Source organism: Phodopus roborovskii, unplaced genomic scaffold (genome assembly GCF_943737965.1).
Source record: "Phodopus roborovskii unplaced genomic scaffold, PHOROB, whole genome shotgun sequence".
Taxonomy (NCBI): Eukaryota; Metazoa; Chordata; class Mammalia; order Rodentia; family Cricetidae; genus Phodopus; species Phodopus roborovskii.
In genome coordinates, this window is record NW_026125879.1 from 243,016 (window position 1) to 262,346 (window position 19,331).

A 19,331-nucleotide genomic window follows, 5' to 3' on the forward strand; every position below is an offset into this window, starting at 1 on the left:
AGAAGAGTGCTTGACTAATGCCATCTCAGAAGCAGAGTGGGAGGTCAAGATGAGATATAGCTTTCAAGGTAATGCCAAATCCTAGCACTTAGGGGGCAAAGCTCTTAGGTTGAGGTCTACAAAGAAAGTTCCGAGATAGGCAGGGCTATCTCCACAGAAAAACCTTCTCTCAAACCCACAATTCCTCACAAAAGAATGAATAAGGGGTCCTTGTGATAGTTGAAAAATTCTGTATCTGGACCTTCATGATACTTGTGTATAATAAAATTGCGAAACGCCAATAAGAATTTTGGGTTTGACATTTAATGTGCTCACCTGAATTGTAGTTATTTTTCAGAAGTGTGAGAAGTGTGTATGAGATTTCTGTCCAATGTCTTTGAAATTTTCTGTGAATATGATAATTTTCTAGTAGAGATATTTGCAAATGCCACACCAAAATTAAAATGAAATAAATAAATTCTAAAAAATTATAAGGTATTTTTCTGAAATATTGTTAATTGAACTTCTGTTTTAATTTATATACATGGAGTATTTAAATACAGTGTAACTTCATGTAAAAATTTTTAAAATTATTCAATCATGACTTAATCAATTAACCACACTTGAATATACCTTGTCTCTTCCATTTGCTGTAGTGCATGTATGGGTATCCACTGGTTTTGTTTTTAACTTATAAACCACTGATATACAGACTAATTAGTATCTTTAATTCAAGAATGTATAGACAGTAGATATTGTTCAATACCTCATTCAAACTAACAAACACTTTATGTCGAATGAAGGGGGTTAAATGTTATATTTACTCTGAGTGGTCAGTATAACATCACCAGGTGGCAGTAGAGTATTATGACCACCAATGTAATATCTATATTAGACTCAAAATATTCACAGGAAAAAAATAAAACTCCTCTGTAGCCCTCATATGTTTAATATCACTGATTTACACTCACCAATTTTAATTGAAAGCATGGCTGAAGAACACAGAATTGACTTATGATATTTGAGGTTGGGAATTGGCTTTGGTCATTCATAATTAAATTGATGGGATTTTACATTTTTATCCTGAAGAGTATGTATACCTCACATGAACCTCATACCTAATTAAAATAATTGATTCTTATATGCCACTAACACTAGTGTCTTCTGTGGAAATTAAAATGTAAAGCTTTAAATATTTAACACCATGACTTTTTTATTTTTATTTTACATGTTGATCCCAGTTCCCTCTCTCTCCCTTCCTTGCTCCCTTCCACTTTCCCTCTCTCCCACCCACATATGCCCTGCAACCACCTTCCCCTCCCCTCCCCCCCCACTCCACAGGGAGTGTGATACCTTCCAGGAGGAGTCATCTAAATCTGTCAAGTCATTTGGAGCAGGGACTAGGCCTTCTTTCCCATCTTTAGGTTAAAAGGGAGTATCCCTCCATGGGTGATGTGCTCTCAAAGTCCTTTTCTGCACCAGGGATACATACTGGTTCCACTGCATGAGGTCCCTTAGACTTCCCAGGCCTTCTGACTGAGACCCATGTTCAGGGGGCCTTAGTCAGTCCCATGCTCGTTTCCCAGCTATCAGTCTGAGGGCCCATTAACTCCTCCTTGCTCAGGTCAGCTTTCTCTGTGGGTTTCTGTAGCCTGGTCTTGCCCTCCCTCTTTGCATCTGCATTTCACTACAGCTCAGTGTTGTAGTTTTAGGTGTCTTCTGTTTCCATCAGCTACTAGATGAGGGCTATATAATGGTGGATAAGTTATTCATTGATCTTATTATCAGGGAAGGACATTTATGGTAGCCTTTCCACTGTTGCTCAAATTGTTAGTTGGGATCAGTCTTGTATGTCACTGGACATTTCTCTAGGTACAGTTTTCTCTTCAAACCTTTAATGGCTCCCTCTCTTATGGTCTATCTATCTATCTGTCTGTCTGTCTGTCTGTCTGTCTACTGTATCTCTCTTTCTCTTTTTTATCGTCTATTCCTCCCCTGACTCAATTTTCCTAATCCCAAGTGCTTTCCTTTCCTACCCTTCTCTTTCTTCTAGTTCCCTCTCTACTCACTACCCCCCCACAACCCCCATATGCTCAGGAGATCTTTTCAATTTCTCCTTCTGTGAGGGACCTTATATGAATCTCTTAGATTCCTCCTTATATCCTTGTTCTTCTGGCAGCGTGAATTATAGGCCTGTGATCCTTTGATCTATGTCTAAAATCCATATATAAGCAAGTACATACCATGTTCCTCTTTTTGTGACTGGGTTACCTCATTCAGGATGGTTTCTTCAATTTCCATCCACGTGCCTGCAAATTTCAAGATTCCATTTTTTTTTTCTGCAGAGTAGTATAACGTTGTGTAAAAGTGCCACATTTTCTTTATTCATTCTTCAGTTGAGGGGCATCTATCTTGCTTCCAGGTTCTTGCTATTACACATAATGTTACTATGAAAATATTTGAACACAAGTCTTTGTTGCATGGATGTGTATCTTTTGGGTATATGCCTAAGAGGAACATTACCAGTTCCTGTGGTAGACTGATTCCCATTTTCCTGAGAATCGCCATACTTATTTCCAAAATGGATGTACAATTTTGCACTCCCACCAGCATTGGAAGAATGTTTCACTTCCTCCACAACTTCTCCAGCATAAGTTGTCATTGGTGTTTCTAATTTTAGCCATTCTGGCAGGAGTAAGATGGTATCTCAGAGTTGTTTTGATTTGCATTTCCCTGATAGCTAAGGATATTGATCAAATTCTTAAGTGTCTTTCAGTCTTTTTGATTTCCTCTATTGAGAATTCTCTATTCAGTTCTGTACCCCATTTTAATAGGGTTATTTGGTGTTTGATGACTAGTTTCTTGAGTTCTTTGTATATTTTGGAGATCAGCCCTCTGTCAGATACGGTGAAGATCTTTTCCCAGTATGTGGGCTGCAGGTCTATCTGCAGTCTTTACACACCATCATCCAATTGTGCCAGCACCATTTGTTGAAGATGTGCTCCTCCTCCCATTGTATACTTTAAGCTGTTTCTTCAAAAATCAGGTGTACGTAGGTGTGTGGGTTAATATCAGGATTTTTTATTTGATTTCATTGGTCTACTTGTCTGTTTTCATGCCAATACCAGGCTGTTTTCAGGAATATAGCTCTGTAGTAGAGCTTAAAGTCGGGAATGGTGATGGCCCCTGAAGTTCCTTTGTTGTATGTGGATGTTTGGCTATCCTGGATCTTTTCTTTTTCTGTATAAAGTTTATTATCATTTAAATATCAGTGAAGAATTGTGCTGGGGTTTTAATGAGGATGGCATTGAGTCTGTAGATTGCTTTTGGAAAGATTTCCATTTTTACTATGTTTATCCTACCTATCCAAGAGCATGGGAGATCTTTCCATTCTATGGTATCTTCTTTCTTTCATTAAAGATACAAAGTTCTTATTATATAGGTCTTTCACTTGTTTGGTAAGCATTACCCCCAAGATAATTTATATTGTTTGTGGTTTTTGTAAAGGGTGATGTTTCTCTGATTTCTTTCTCATCACCTTTGTCATCTGTATGTAGTAGGGCTGATTTTTGGAGTTTATCTTGTATCCTGTTAGTTTGCTGAAGGTGTTTATCAGCTGTAAGAGTTCCATGGTCGATTTTTTTGGATTGCTTATGTAAACTATCATATCATCTGAAAATAGTGAATTTCTGGTAGAATTCTGCACTGAATCCATCTGGCCCTGGACTTTTTTTCCATTTTTTTATTTTTATTTATTTAATTTTTTTGGTTGGAAGGTTTTGATGACTGCTTCTATTTCATTAGCAGTTATAGGTCTATTTAAGTTGTTTATCTCTTTTTTTATTTAATTTTGGTAAGTAATAGTTATCCTTAAATTTGTCCATTTCCTCTAAATTTTCAAATTTTGTGGAGTACAGGTTTACAAAGTATGACCTGAAAATTGTCTGGATTTCCTCTGTGTCCATTGTTATGTCTCTCTGTTCATTTCTGATTTTGTTAATTTGCATGTTCTCTCTCTGCTTTTTGGTTAGTTTGGATAAAGGTTTGTCTATCTTTTTTATTTTCCTGAAAAAACAACTCTTTGTTGCATTGATTTCTTTTTGTATTGTTTTCCTGATTTCTACTTTATTGATTTCAGCCCCCAAATGGATTATTTCCTGGCATCTACTCTTCCGGAATGAGTTTGCTAAGGCTTTCAGTTGTGCTGTTAATTCTCTTATGTGACTATCCTCTGTTTTCTTCATATGGGCACTTAGTGCAATGAACTTCTCTTGTAGCACTGCTTTCAAGATGTTCCATAACTTCTGGTATGTTGTGTCCTTATTCTCGTTGAAATTTAGAAAGTCCTTAATTTCTTTATTTCTTCTTTAACCCAGGTATGGGGCAGTTGCTCATTGTTCAGTTTCCATGAGTTTGTCAGGTTTCTGCAATTTGTGCTGTTGTTGAATTCCAACTTTAAAGCATGGTGATCTGATAAGATACAGGGGACCATTCCATTTTTTTTTAATCTATTGAGGTTTTTTATATAGCCTTGTATGTGGTCGATTTTAGAGAAGGTTCCATGTGGAACAGAGAATATGGTATATTCTTTTGTGTTTGGATAGAATGTTCTATAGATGGCTGTTAAACCCAGTTGAGACATAATTTCTGTTAGTTCTTTTGATTCTTTGTTAAGTTTCTGACTCGTGGTCCTGTGTAGCAGTAAGAGTGGGGTGTTGAAGTCTCCCGTTATGAGTTTGTGAGGTTTTATATGAGCTTTGAGTTTTATTAGCATTTCTTTTATGAATGCGGTTGCCTTTGTATTTGGGGCATAGATGTTCAGAATTGAGACTTTGTGCTGATGGTTTTCTCCTGTGATGAATACGAAATGACAGTCTTCATCTCTTTTGATTCTGGTGGTGTCATGCCTGTCTTTCTATTGTTAGGTGTTTCTTGTATTGATATCTTCCCATTGCTTCTTCCAGTGGGTGCAGGTGGGGTCCTTCTCTCTCTATGCTACTCTCCCGATGGGATTAGGTGGGTCAGAACTTCGATGTCTGTAGCTCTGGGTGGTCCAAGCTCTGAAGAAGGTCTCTCCTCAGGAAGGGGCCCAGTGATGGGGCTCAAATATCCAGTAGTCAGGGACTCACAATGGTCTCTTGGGGATAGAGGGATCTCTGGACAGGACCCAGAGCTCTGGCAGAGGACCAACGGTGGGGGGCAGAGATCAGGTAGGCAGAGATTCTTGGTGTTCCCATGGATACGTTGGTGTAGTGTGCTCAGAGCAGCTCTAGGAAGTTCCCCGAAGGTGGAGCAATTGTTGTGTCTGCCCTCTCCAGTGGAGGCCCAGTGATCGGGATCAAAGACTCAGCAGTCAGGGACTCAGGATAGTCTTGTGGGGACAGTTGGATCTCTGGCCACGGCCTGGAAGTCCAGCATAGGACCGACACTGGGGGCTTAAACACCATGATATAAAACTAAGTTTGTACACAAGCAGATGATTAAGCCATAAGTTTTTCTTATGCTCCAGTATGTGAAATGTAATTCTGTGTCAACAACTAAATAAATGATGTTTAATTAGCAAACCACGTTTAATTTTAGAACAAGTACTTGACAATGAATCAAGCATACCTTGTTTTGAAAATGCTCATAAAATAATAAATTGCATTAATGGTATGTAAGGAAAAGTATGATTTTATTAGCAAAATAGTATTAATTTTTCATATCTAGAATGCATTTTAAGAAATGATGGCGAGAAGTTATGGAATGTACATAAAGGAAATAAATTATTTGTTTTCCAAACAAAATAAACACATATGCATATGTAGAAGATGTTAATTTTGCAAGAAAGGACTCATTACATAATTTTTTAAAAAGTCAAAAGAATTTGAGGTTGGTGGCCAGAGTAAATTAAATGAATGGATGAGTTTCAAATGGTTAATAACGGAAAACATTCGTTCTAAGGACCGTAGAGTTTGCTTGAAAAGTGGTAAAGTCCCTCTTTTGTGAGTTTTACAAAGACATTCAAACTCTACCTTCCTATCAGTGATACCATAATACTAAAATATTCAGATTTAATTTGATGTTTTTATTATTACATTTATATGTGTGTGTGTTCTTCGTAATGAAAGGTGCTTATTTAGTGTTTATTACCTATTGAAAACTTATATTAAATTTTTTAATATTTACAATTATTAAATATGTACTGGACAGCTGTAAGGTACTAGGAACAGTTTCGGTACAAAAGATATAACAACACAAAAATCAAATAAAATTTCTCTCATGACCTTATGTTCTACTAAGGGAAATAGAGTTGATAAATAATACATCACAGATTGAGAGAGACATGAGGAAAAATGGAGCAAATCAAGGGGCTACAGAGTGGTGGGCAGAGAGATGAATTACATTGGATAGTTAAGGAAAGAATGTTTGATAAATGGTATTTTAGGCTACAATGAAGGGGGAAGTGGAGCTAGAGAGAGAGAGAGAGAGAGAGAGAGAGAGAGAGAGAGAGAGAAAGAGAGAGAGATTGGAATTTTAGAAGAGGAGACACATTTAATAGAAGGAATAACAAATGCCAGGGTCCTGAACCATGAACTTGGAATTTCTTTTTCCTCCCCCTCCCTCCCTCCCTTCCTTCTTTCCTCCTTCCCTTCCTCCCTCCCTCCTTCCCTCTTTCTTTCTTATTTTCTCTCTTTCATTCTTTTGTGATCAAGGAATAGATTGATTGCTGATTAAAATAGTATCTTACCGCAGACATTTTCTCCCATTTGATAATACTTTACCCTTCCTTGGAGGAGGATGACAATTGAGAAGTAGAACTAGAAGGTGTGATAAAGACACCATTGTTCTTGGGAGGCTCTGCTAACAGCTCTGTGTTGTAGTGTTCCTCAGTCTGATAAATGTCTCCCTTAAAAGAAAGACAGCATGGAAATCATAGGTCTTAAAATCTTGTCTATTTAAAGGGGTGACTTTATATTTGATGCTGGAAATTATAGCCTATGATTTTCAGCCAGTGCCTGAAATAAGATGTGAGTGTGGCCATTATTGATGGGGTATCATTTTCTCAAACACATCTGAGATTTTCAGAGGTTAAGTAGTTGAGTTATCTTCCCTTCCTTTCTCCTAGAGTGATTGTGAACACTCCTTCCATGCATCAGATGTCTCCAAATCATTTTAGTCACAATGTTTTCCCCTCTACTTTAACTCATGTGGATATTTTCCAACATATGGCTTTGAGATCATAAATGTGTGTCTGGAGGCTAATATTTCCACATTCTAGTAAGAAATGGTAATTTAAAATATGTTGCTTTTATTACCCTGTGGTAAATGAAAGAAAACACAGCCAAATAATATCAATTCTTTTTCTCACTCAAAGGCAGCTGCCTATCAGTTTGATTCTCAGATAATTGTGGATTTTTTTTAGTTGGCTAAGTCCATGCATAGTTTGTATTCTTTTTCACAGAGTGTAAGTCACAATGCTAGGGAGAACTTTTTAGATCTAATGGTGTCTTGCACTGGATATATTATTCTTAAGAGAATTTATTCTTTATTTGGGTGCCAAAGAGAAAGTATGATTTATTCTCATCAGTTTCATAGATCTGGCAAAATAAATAATATAAAGCCCAGTGTAGTGCCACTCATCTCAAAGACTAAGCAAGAGGATCATTGTAGCCCAGGGCTTTGAGAATATAGCAAGATCCTGGCTGAAAAATTGCACATATATCTGATAAGTTATATATGTATTATATATATTTCACATATGTAAAATACATATGGCAATCTCTCTTTTTATATGTATGTCTATAAGTATGAACATAATTTATATACTCTAAACAATAACTTTAACAGTGATGAATACTCAAGGCAGCTAATCAATATAAACAAATGTAATTAACTATATAACTCAAGTCACACTAAGTTCTTCAGTAACATTGGCAAATTTTGCTATTTAGCGAAGCTGCAACAGAAATTATAGTGAGCTTCATAAAATACTATAGTCAAGTTAACTTTACACCATGAATAACAAATTGCTTTCACAATAACAAGTAAGGAAAGGGCTGTATTTTGGTGGATGTTCTTATTCAGAGCTCTCTTGAATTTAGGGAACTTACAGAAGACATCCTATAAAGGAACCTTTTCCTTTAATCCCAATATTTAATCTATTTTTTATAATCCATGCTCAACTGTGAGAAGAAACTTCTGAAAGCTTACCAGCTTATCACTCCAGAGTTTTAATGAATTTGTTACATCATTTCTTAATATTTCAATTTTTAGAACTACTAAAGAATATAAAAGAATGAGTTTGAGTGTTCTGAAAATAGAGGACCTTAAAGAAGAACACTCTGTGTGGAACTGTGTGTACATGCATGCGTGTGTTTTGTGTGTGTGTGTGTGTTTGTGTGTGTGTGTGTGTGTGTGTGCGTGTGCATGTGTGTGTGGTTATGTGTATGTGTGTGTGCGTGCATGCATGTGTGTTATTCAGGACTGGCCTGAAGTTACTCTCAAACAACATAGAAAAGATGTGAAGCAAGTAGTTGGATATCCTGTTTTTGATTAAAAATATCTGGGATGAATATTGTTTCTTTCACTTGAGGATAAGTGCTAATTGAAGCCATGGGGAAGATTATAGAATGGGAAACCAGTGGAGTTTATGAACAAACCTTGATTATGTCTGACATATAATAGCTGGGAAGAGGAAGATGAGCCTCAGGGGAAGAGAGATGGGAAACAAGATTGTGCAGTGGTAGCTAAAGGAAAATAATGTTTCAAGTTTTGTAGAGTTTAGCAATGAATCTCGCAGACAAGAGATCATATAGTAAATTTGATGTCTATTTTATTTGATGACAGTAGTGATGTTAACCATATCTGTTTTACTGGGTGTATAGAGCATAAAGCTGAACTGAAGTGGCTAAGTGGGAAAATAAAGACATTAAGACTGTGTATATGGGTAGTATAATGTGGCAGGATTACCCTGATTTTTTCCTAGTTGAAGAAGATAATTCAGTCTCAGGGGATCCAAAAATATGTACCTTTTGTGCCGAGAATGAGAGCATTTTCTTTTGATGTTTCTTTCTCTCTTCTAATCGGAAATCTGTTACCATCACCAATTTCTGCATGGGCATTTGTTCGTGAACCTCACTGTCATCTCAATCTATAGTCATTCTTGTGGCCTCAATTAATATATACTCAAGTGAATACCATATTTTATATTCAGCTGTAACCTACAGTAGGACATTCAACTATCTGTCCAACATTTTGTCTAGATTGCTTTCAACATATTTCAAGTTGATGAACGGATACAGAAATTTAAGAATTAAGAGGGAAGCTTTGAAATTGTGCCCTGAACTGACATGTAGGAGGGACACTGGGTATTGTCAATTATACTGGAAGTAATCAGTTTCAGATTTTTGAAATGATGAGCCATGAAGTCTGTGCTGGATAACATGACAAATAACAAAAGGAATAGCTGAATGAAAGGGGGAGAGTAGAGAGTAACTGAATTGTTCAAATGCCAAGCTGAATGAATTTGAGGCTGATGTCAGAAAAAATGAATTGAGGGTGTATTAGAATGGTTATGAATGATACTAAAGTGCTGATAATAATCCTGCAAATGATTGACCCATATAGACAGGAAAAATATTGCTGTTAATCAAAGACTTAGTGTTATTAAATGCATGATTCATGTAAGCATAAGAATCAGCCAGTATGAAAGTAGAGCTTCTGATACAACAAACAACAAACAAACCCAAAACAAAAGCAAGCAAGCAAGCAAACAAACAAACAACAACTACAAACCTGGTGTAAAAATGTAGGTCAGTTAGTAGTGTGCTGAACATATATGAAACCCTGGATTTGATGCTCAGCACCACACATGCCCTTTCATACATAGATAGCACAAGCTTATAATCTCAGGAAGAAGAGACAAGAGGGTCAGAAGTTCCAGGTAATGCTCAGCTACATTAAATAAAAGAAAAAAAAAAATGAGGCCTGCCCAGAGTACATGAGACTTTGTTTCAAAAACGGAAAACTATTAACACAATGGCTGTTTTCACAGAATGAAGGATCATAGCAGAGAGAGAGGCTTTTGGTAATATAGATGGCAATGGCTAGAAATGAAAATTTCTACAGTAGATCAACAAAATATGCAATAGAAGGTGACTTTTTGTAAAGTTGTTTTATTTAGTTTTTGAAAAAGGTTTAAAGTCATAATTGAAAGCAGAATCGAGTGCAAAGATGGAAAGTCAATGAGCAGTAGCAGCAGCAGCACTGCAAAAAACTGAAATTGTGAATTCAAATGAGAGCCACGATTCAGTTGAGATAAAACAAAAATGTTTGTAATGCTTGCACTTATTCTGAATATTCTCTGTAGACTTGTTTGATAAATTCGGCCCAAGAGTATTTATAGAGTGCTTAGTAAACAGCTCTTAGAAGGGCAACAAGCTCTATCAGTCATGAGCAAAGTATATACACCTTATCCTAACATTTTGGGTGTTGATCTGTGAAGATGGGGCTATGACTGGATGCTTGGCATTATAATTTTGACACTAGTAGCTTTTGGCATTCAATAGGTTTAAGTGAGAAACATTTGAGAAATATATCGAATGTATTAGTCCTGAATATTTTGTTTACTTTTATTTTTGTATGTAATAATTCTCCTACATATAAGGCTAGAAACCTCAAACTCTAGGTTGTGTGAAAATTTCTTTAGGAAATAATTGGTGAGCCCGGAGTCTGACATTACTTATTTATTTACTTACATTTTTCTTTCTTCTTATTATTTTTTCTGTTTTGATTTTTCAAGACAGGGTATCTTTGTAATGCCATGGCTATCCTCCTCATGAGCCATGGCACCTAGCAGGATTTATTCCTAGAAAATGTCCTGGAGGGCTGTGTAAAGACACTTGCCACCACTAAAGCTGGGATCTGAGTTTGATTCCTTGAACCCACACAGCAGAAGGAAAGAGCAGACTCCCAGAAGTGCAGGTTATCCTCTGACCTCCACACACTCACCATAACACACACACACACACACACACACACACACACACACACACACACACACAAGCAACGAAATAAGTAAGCATAATTAAAACATATTCTTTAATAAGGTTCCTCAGGGAGATTGAGATTTTTTTTTCACTTCTTTCACCCCATGTGGATAAAATGAAAAGTAATCTCACACCTTTTTGTCCATGTGATGAAACACTGAGAAGTAAACATCTGTGGACCAGAAAGTAAGTTCTCCCAAGCATCAAATCTCACTTGATCCTGGACTTCTCAGAAACAAGAGTAGTTAAGAAAAAAATGTGATTTATAACCTACCCTATTTATAACATTGTTTATCAGTCCAAACATACTACCACTAATAATAGTAGACTTACCAATAAATGGTGAAAGACATGGAAATGTCTGTTCCATCAAACATCAATCTTTATTCTCTAATGCCTATGCAATCATAAGCATAGGGAAAGCCAGCATTTTCTTCATTATTTAGGAATTCATATCTGCCTAGTTCTCCCATCATAACCATCTGGTAAGGCCCAACAACTGAAGGCAGTACACTAATGGACTGTTTGATGTAGAGAAATATTATACTAAATAGCTATATACAATATCTTCTTTAATCATCCTACTAACCCTATTAATGATCAAAAACATATGACTGCTCACAAACCCAAGGTCTACTAGATGGACATCTTGTTAAATTGCCCTCTAATTTGTATCACTATGCATGTATATGTCAGTGCAGCTCTCCAGTCACATTAGAGAAGGTTTTGTGCAATGGATAACAGTTTATACAGAAACCGATAATTAATTGGGAATACAGAAAATAAGTGTTGAAGTGCTTAGCTACATATGGAATATATGTAAGTTAATTATATAAATCAGCACCTGCTAAGGATCAGGGACCACCCAGGGAAAGGGGAGTCGAAAGAATTTAACAGCCAGAGGTTGAGGGGGATTGAAGTAAAACAGTATCTTCTGGACCTGACAGGACCAATACATTCATGGTTGTCTGTACAAGGTCAATCCAGTCAACATTCCATTGAAGTGGAGAAGGGTTCTCACAAGCTCCTAGCCTTAACTTAAGAACTCTGGATAGTAAATGGTTTCTTGCAAAAAGCAAGTTAGTTTTATTTCAGAGTGTGGCCTCTGGTATGTGGGCCATGCTCCAGTGAATGGCCCCATACATGGCAGTATATGGGTAGCATAAGTTGGAGCCAAGTAGCTCTTTAAAAATTAAAAGAACATAAATTGAAGAGGGTAGGGATGTGGGAATGGATCTGGAAGAAGTTAAGGGGAGTAGTTGAAGTAAATATGACCAAAACATATTGTAAGGCATTCTCAAAGTATTACTAACATATTTTAAATAAACCTCAATGTCATGTGACTAAAATACTGCCCACTCATATGCTTGCATATTGAAATTCTTGGTCTCCAGATGGTGGAACTGTTTGGGAAGGATTAGGAGATAAGGCCTTGTCAGAGGAGGTGTGTCACTTAGGGTGAGCTTCAAAAGTCCAAGCCAAGCACAGTTAATGCATTAGTGCTCTCTCCCTATCCCTATCCCTCTCCCTCCCTCCCCACACTTTCTCTCTGCAGCAGCCAGTTTATTGTCTCAATGTGAAAACGTTCAGATGCTGTTTCTGTTCCAGAACCATGCCACCTTTTTGCTGCCTTTCTCCCCACCATGATGATCAGGGTATATCATTCTGAAAGGTAAGAAAATCCTCCAATTGGATGCTTATAACTTGCCTTGGTTGTGGTGTCTGTTTACAACACTAAAAATGTAACTAAGACAACCCTATTTAATTGCAATATTTATCACCACTCACTTTAGAGATGAGAAATTGAACCCTAAGATGAAAGATACTTTTCTATAATTACTATATCCAGCAAATCAAGACCATGACTGTAGTTCTGGAGAGTCTAATTAACTACTATATTGCATGACTTCCCTATCATTCTTGAATATGTTTATTCACTACTGAAATTATCTACAATATTATATATTCTTCCCTATAAACTGAATCTCACTTCATGACTAGCATTTTTTGTGTTTCCCCATTATTCCATCAGTCTTAAGCCTTCCTTAATTAGATTTGTTAGTTATTAATTTTATGATAATTTTATGTCATAAGCTTATCTACTGTTTTATAAGTAAAAATTATGGAATAAATTTTAACTCCTTTATTTACTTGTGTTGGTTTTCTTAATATACATCATATTTCAAAACTATCTTCCACTTGGAAGGAAAGAAAACAATGAAAATTATCAGCATGTAGATGTGTATTCATACTTATTTTTATAGTACTGAGTACCCTGTTACTGAACTACACCCCTAGTTGGAAATTGTTTTTACAAAATTAAATACAAATTTTTCTTTTATTCCCTATCCATGTTTGGCATGCCATTTGGTGTTGTCATTGTTGAGGTTTCATTTAGACAACCATATTTTTGAGATGTCATGTGTGCTACTTTGTGGGCAGAGAGAACTCTTCAGGTTTGAACTTTTGTTGCCTAATGCCAGAAATGCTCCAACATTATCAAGGAACTAGGCCTGGCATACTTTTGTCCTGTTGAGGACTGAGAGATTTGGAACCCAACTTTGTGCTTCAAGATAGGTCATCAGAAGTCACAGGGTTTCTGTGTTTCACCTCAAGCCCCTGAGTACCCTAGGAAATTTGCCTTTCACATTTTAGCTGTTGAGATTCTTCCTGCTGATTACAGTGTTTGCAGAGTTTTACTTATGTTGTTTAGACATACATTGGAAAGACAGATCAATGCCATTTTATATCTGTATTTATTATTTTAAATATTTGTATTTTGTTTTCAAAATGGTCAGGCAACATATTTTACTCTTTCTCAGAAATGGACATTATATCTCCTTAAACACTGAGCCAGCAATGCAAACATTATCTAGTATGTTCTTAATATTCTTATGTTTTTCATACAGTTATTATAATATAATATCTATTTTAATCAAATCAATCTCCTTAGTAATTTCTCTAAAATCAATCTTTTTATTAATTTCTCTCATGCATTTATATCACTATGACTTTATTAAAGTTACAGCTGTCTGGAATGTTCTTTATTTCCTAATTTATATTAAGTTTATTAAGAAAAAACTAATTGTTCCGGGATAGATAGATGACTCCATGATTAAGAACACTGGTTGCTCTTCAAAGGAACTACATTCAATTACCAGCACCCACGTGGTGACTCACAACCATTTGTAACTACAGAATTTCAAACATCTTCTTTTAGCTCCCAAAGGCACTACTTATAAACATTGTGTACAGATATACATGCAGATAAAACAATTACACACACATAAATTTCAATTAACTAAAAGCGAAGAAATATAATTATCAAACATCATGGAATTCTCCTTCATTAAAACAACATATGCTTAATTCTTAGCATCCCAATGAAACCTGTTACTCAGCATTTCTTTTAAATATTTTCTTCTTTTTGTAAACTACTTTCTACATGTTCTTTCAAAATACCTAGAATACTGAGTACAAAGTGTCTATTCATAATAATAATGCAATGATTTTAATTTAATTATATTGGTGTAAGGCTCTCAAAAATTTATGCTTTATATTTATAAATATTTTATACATTTCCTGCATTTTACTCAGGGGTGGCAACAATGACAGGAAGCATAACAGCTAGTAAGCCAGTACAACAGAGCTATGAAAACGAATAAATCACAAAATAGACAGACAAATAAAAAATGGAAGAGAGGAATGGGATGGAGAGATGACAGATTTAGTTCTAACCATACCAATGAAAATAGTGATTGTAAATGGCCAAATGCCTTAATTACATGGCAGGTCTATCAGATTCAATATATCACAAAGTACAACACATGCAGCCTTGCAAGAAAATACTATATGAAGATGTGAATATGTTAAATCAAAAATGACAATGGATATAGCGGCCTAACACAAATATAAAGCTGGAGTGGTTAAAATGCTATGCAACATAGATTTTTAACTAAAGAATACTATCTGGCATAAGAGGTTTCTTTCAGTTAATACAACTGAAGGACATAACAGCACTATACATTTGTGTATCTAATAGCTTGACTCCAAATATGTGAAGCAAAACAGGAAAGAACTTTTCAACCATGTCAAGATGTCCTTGGCTATTAAACTTTTCTTAATTGAATATAAAAGCAAAGTTTTAAAGTGATACATTCCAGATTTATGGGGTCAAACAGAGTCTAAAGCAGGATGCCAGTTTTATAACTATTTGTTTTCAGCTTTCACTTCTGAAATAAGGAAGAAACAAAATTTTGTGCTGCATTTAGATAAACTTGAGCACATCATTAAACATTTGAATCTCAACTTTCTCGGTTTTAGTAGTATGACTATTGTATATACTAGATATGTCTTCAAGAATTATCATAAATATTATGTCATATAATGATATAGTTTATGACATTGTATACAATGTTCACATTGATATTATTGACATTAACTGATCTTTTAATTGTTCAACAGCTTTGTTGGATTATAACTTTATGTTCCTGCAATATTTCATTTCCCCAAGACATTGTGCTGTAGATCTCTTGCACAGTAGTAATGTGTAGTTCATTGATGAATAGTGAGAATCACTTTAATTAATTGGCAAAAAGTGAAGCTTAAGGACTACTAAAGTGCAAGTAGACTTAAAGTCCAAACACAGATATACAACAATTACTTACTCGCAACAAGGTTTCTTAAACCATATCCATCCTTAGGTATGTACTTTTTCTATGTTTTATTCTAGTTAATTTGTTTAAAGAAAAAAGTTATGATCATCTGTATAATAACACTTTTGTTCACTGTGAATATGTGTTACTCTTATTGGTTACTACAGAGATGACAGATGGCTTGGCAGGAGTTTTGGGGCAGGGGGCAACTCTGGAAAGTATAAGGGTGAAGTTGGAAGAATCACAAGGAGATGTTTAGAGAAACAGATGAACTTACTGTACTGAGAAAAGGACCAAGCCATATGGCAGAGCATAGATAATAAACATGAGTTAATTTAAAATGTAAGAGTTAGCTAGAAACAAGTCTGAACTATTGGCCGAGACTTTTTTTTTTGTATCCATTATGATTTATTCTCTACAATACTTCATTCAAGACTGATGGCTTGTACTCAGAAGTTGTATAGCCAAGATGAAACCAAGTGGATTATAAATAATTGGTCTGAAGTCTTTGCAGTGAAGACCATATAGTCTCTTGCTTCAAGGAAACAAAATAAAAATAAAGTAAAAACATAAAGAACACCTAATTTTTTAGACTTCAGAAATCTCAATAGAAAGTAACACCAATTGTAGATGTTAACATAGTGTGGAAAATGCATCTTTTGCAAAATATTCCAATTAACACCCAAGACTTGTATAGATGATTTTTATTATAAACAGTAAAATATATGTAACATCTCAACTGTGATGTAGAAAGGGTTTCTAACTTGAGTTATTTTAACATTATGAAGTGAAAAAGTTTTAAGAACCTCTCAGTGGAAAAAACCCAACACTGACAAACTCTAGTGATCAAAGATATTCACTTTTAGCTCAGGAAAACAATGACAATTCATAATTACAGAGTGTGTCCTAGCTGTGGGTATGATAAAACAAGTCAACTTTCCCAGACTAAAAGGCACTCACAGCTAGAGATGAAACAAATTCCAAACCAAGTCAGTAGAGTCGGGCTGGTTTTTTGATAACAGTGGGGGCCTCTGTTAGTTGGAACAGCCTACAGTTAAAGGAAAAACTGGGCAGGAAATGGTCGCTTTCCTCAAACATCACTTAGTATTCCCATACTGGACACCCTCACCACTGCTCTGGTCAACGTGTAAAATGCAGCTGAGTTCTAGTTCAGAGTATCACCTTTCAATGCAAAACCCCCATGTGGAAAATCTACACTTGCTATTATTTCCTACTTCTTGATACACTATCTTTTATAACCAAATTCTAAGATACTCTAGCATATAAACCTACCTAGATACTCTAGCATATAAAGTGTAGTACAACTTGCCCCAGAGAATTTTCATCTTGGGAAGAGAAGACTATCAATATCTGCTATTGCTTTTGTATTGTAATTGGCAGATATTTATTCACTTGTGAGATATTACAAAATGAGAAACTTAGAACACATAATCATTGCTTGAATCCCATTATCCAAATGGCATGTGTTACTAATTTGAATTGAGCTATTGACTACTAAAATAGCAGTCATCAGAAGAAGCAATTTTTAAATTACAGAGAATCAAATATAAGTTCATTTTATATTGCAAATTAACTAAAGGATAAACTTATTTAAAATTATATTCTGATATCTTTTAAAGCATGAAATATTTTCTGCTAATTATTTCAATACTAAAAACATCATTCACTGAGAAATAGAAATAAAGTTTTGATAAATCGAGTTCACTGAGCAAGAGACTTCTTCAAATATTTCAATAATATATAACCCTGGAAATTGTATTATGTTCCAAATGAAAAATGTGGTTCTGTCTCCTAGAAAATTAATAGTTTGTTTATTTTTGGACAGTTGATGAATCCCTTCATTAAACTGAAATGCATTCACACAAAACAACACATTAAAGTTAAAGATGTCTTTTAAAATTTGCAACATGTCATAATATTCCATACCTATGCCTAAACAGTGAGGACACCCACTGCTTTCTGATACTTCTATAATCTTGTCTGATAATATTATTATATTCTTTCTTGCCAGGCATTGGTGGCACAGGCTTTTAATCCTAGCACTAGGGAGGCAGAGGCAGATGGATCTTGGTGACTTCAAGGCCAGCCTGATCTACAGAGCTAGTTCGAGGACAGGCTGCAAAGCAATACAGAGAAACCCTGTCTCAAAAAATTATTATATTCTTTCTTGATTATTGAAGACAGCAGCTTCATATTTTAATAGGAAATATATACAGTATGACACCATTTACTTACTAACACTAGATACTATATGGCATGAAGTTTCATTGAACTCTTATGTGACACATCACTATCCATTGAATGCAAAGGGTCCTTTTCCTTTTCCATGTTTCAGGATTAACTGGGTGAGGTCTTGCCCTGAGGTGCTACTTTATTCTAATCAGCATCAGGCCTTTCTTTAAACTGCTCTTCTCTCCTTGAGCACAGGACTTGGCCCAACATCAAATCTTCTGGAGTTTTATCTGTCCAACTGTTTGTTTATTTGTTTATTTATTGTGGCACTTGCTCTTTTTCATCATATATTTGCATAAGGCACACCAGAGTCAATATTAGGCTGTCTTGAAATCTGTTTAAAAAATGTTGTCCATTTCTTTTCAGTTTATTTTCAGGCACATTATTAATTAGTACAATGGCAGGAAGCAGCCATATTCTTACTCAAAATATCACAAGAATGGTCTATAACACAATTGCTAGTATTATTCCACTCTGAAACCTATTGAGTAGGGCCACCACAGTCCACATGGCTCTCAATACTGGTATCTTCCAAACTTCTACTAATAAGGCCTGTCAAGTCTCACAACATTAAAATGTTTTTCCAATCCAAAGTTCCAAAGTCTTCCATAGTCTGTCAACAAGGAGCATGCTCAGGCATATAACAACAATACTCCAGTGCCTGATACTAACTTCTGTCTTAGTTACTTTTATTTTTCTGTGAAAAGATACTGTGAAGTCCATGTGGATTTTCATGGTCTGGTGCTGCCACCTGAAGTCATGTTGATGTCCACGGCCTGTGATGTCACTAGAAACTATGTGAAAGTCCACAATCTATGCTGCTAATGTCTGTAAAGGGTAAGGAAGTTACTTTTGCTGTGGTATCTATGACTGAAGTCTCACAGTTAAGAACGAGAGACATAGGAATACTTCTGTGATGACCTCTGTCTCCAACCATTCCCCACAAAAGAAGCAATCTAGCCAAGAAGCCATTGAAGAAGCTCTTCAAAAATTTTTGATAGGGTTGCCATAGTGTAGCTTTTCAGAGTTGATGGCTTCTGGCATGGATCAAGTTGGGGAAGAACCCAGTTTTCTTTAATGGACTGGCCGGTGAGAGTTGACCATGCTCCAGTGAGTATGAGTATATGGGCAACACAAATTGGCTTTAGTAATTTTTTTCTTTTCTCCTTTTTCTTGTATGTGTGTGTGTTTGGATAGCTGGGTGGGTGGGGAGGGTGTCACAAGAGTGTTAGGCCTTAAAGGATTAGGAAGTGATTGGTCATGTTAAATGAAACCCCCAATTAATCCATTAAAAATTGTGTTGTAAAAAAAAAAAGAAAGAAAGAAAGAAAAAGAAAAGACACAATGAGCAAGACAACTTATCAAATAAAGCATTTAATTTCGAGCTTGCTTGCCGTTTTAATAGGTGTGTCTA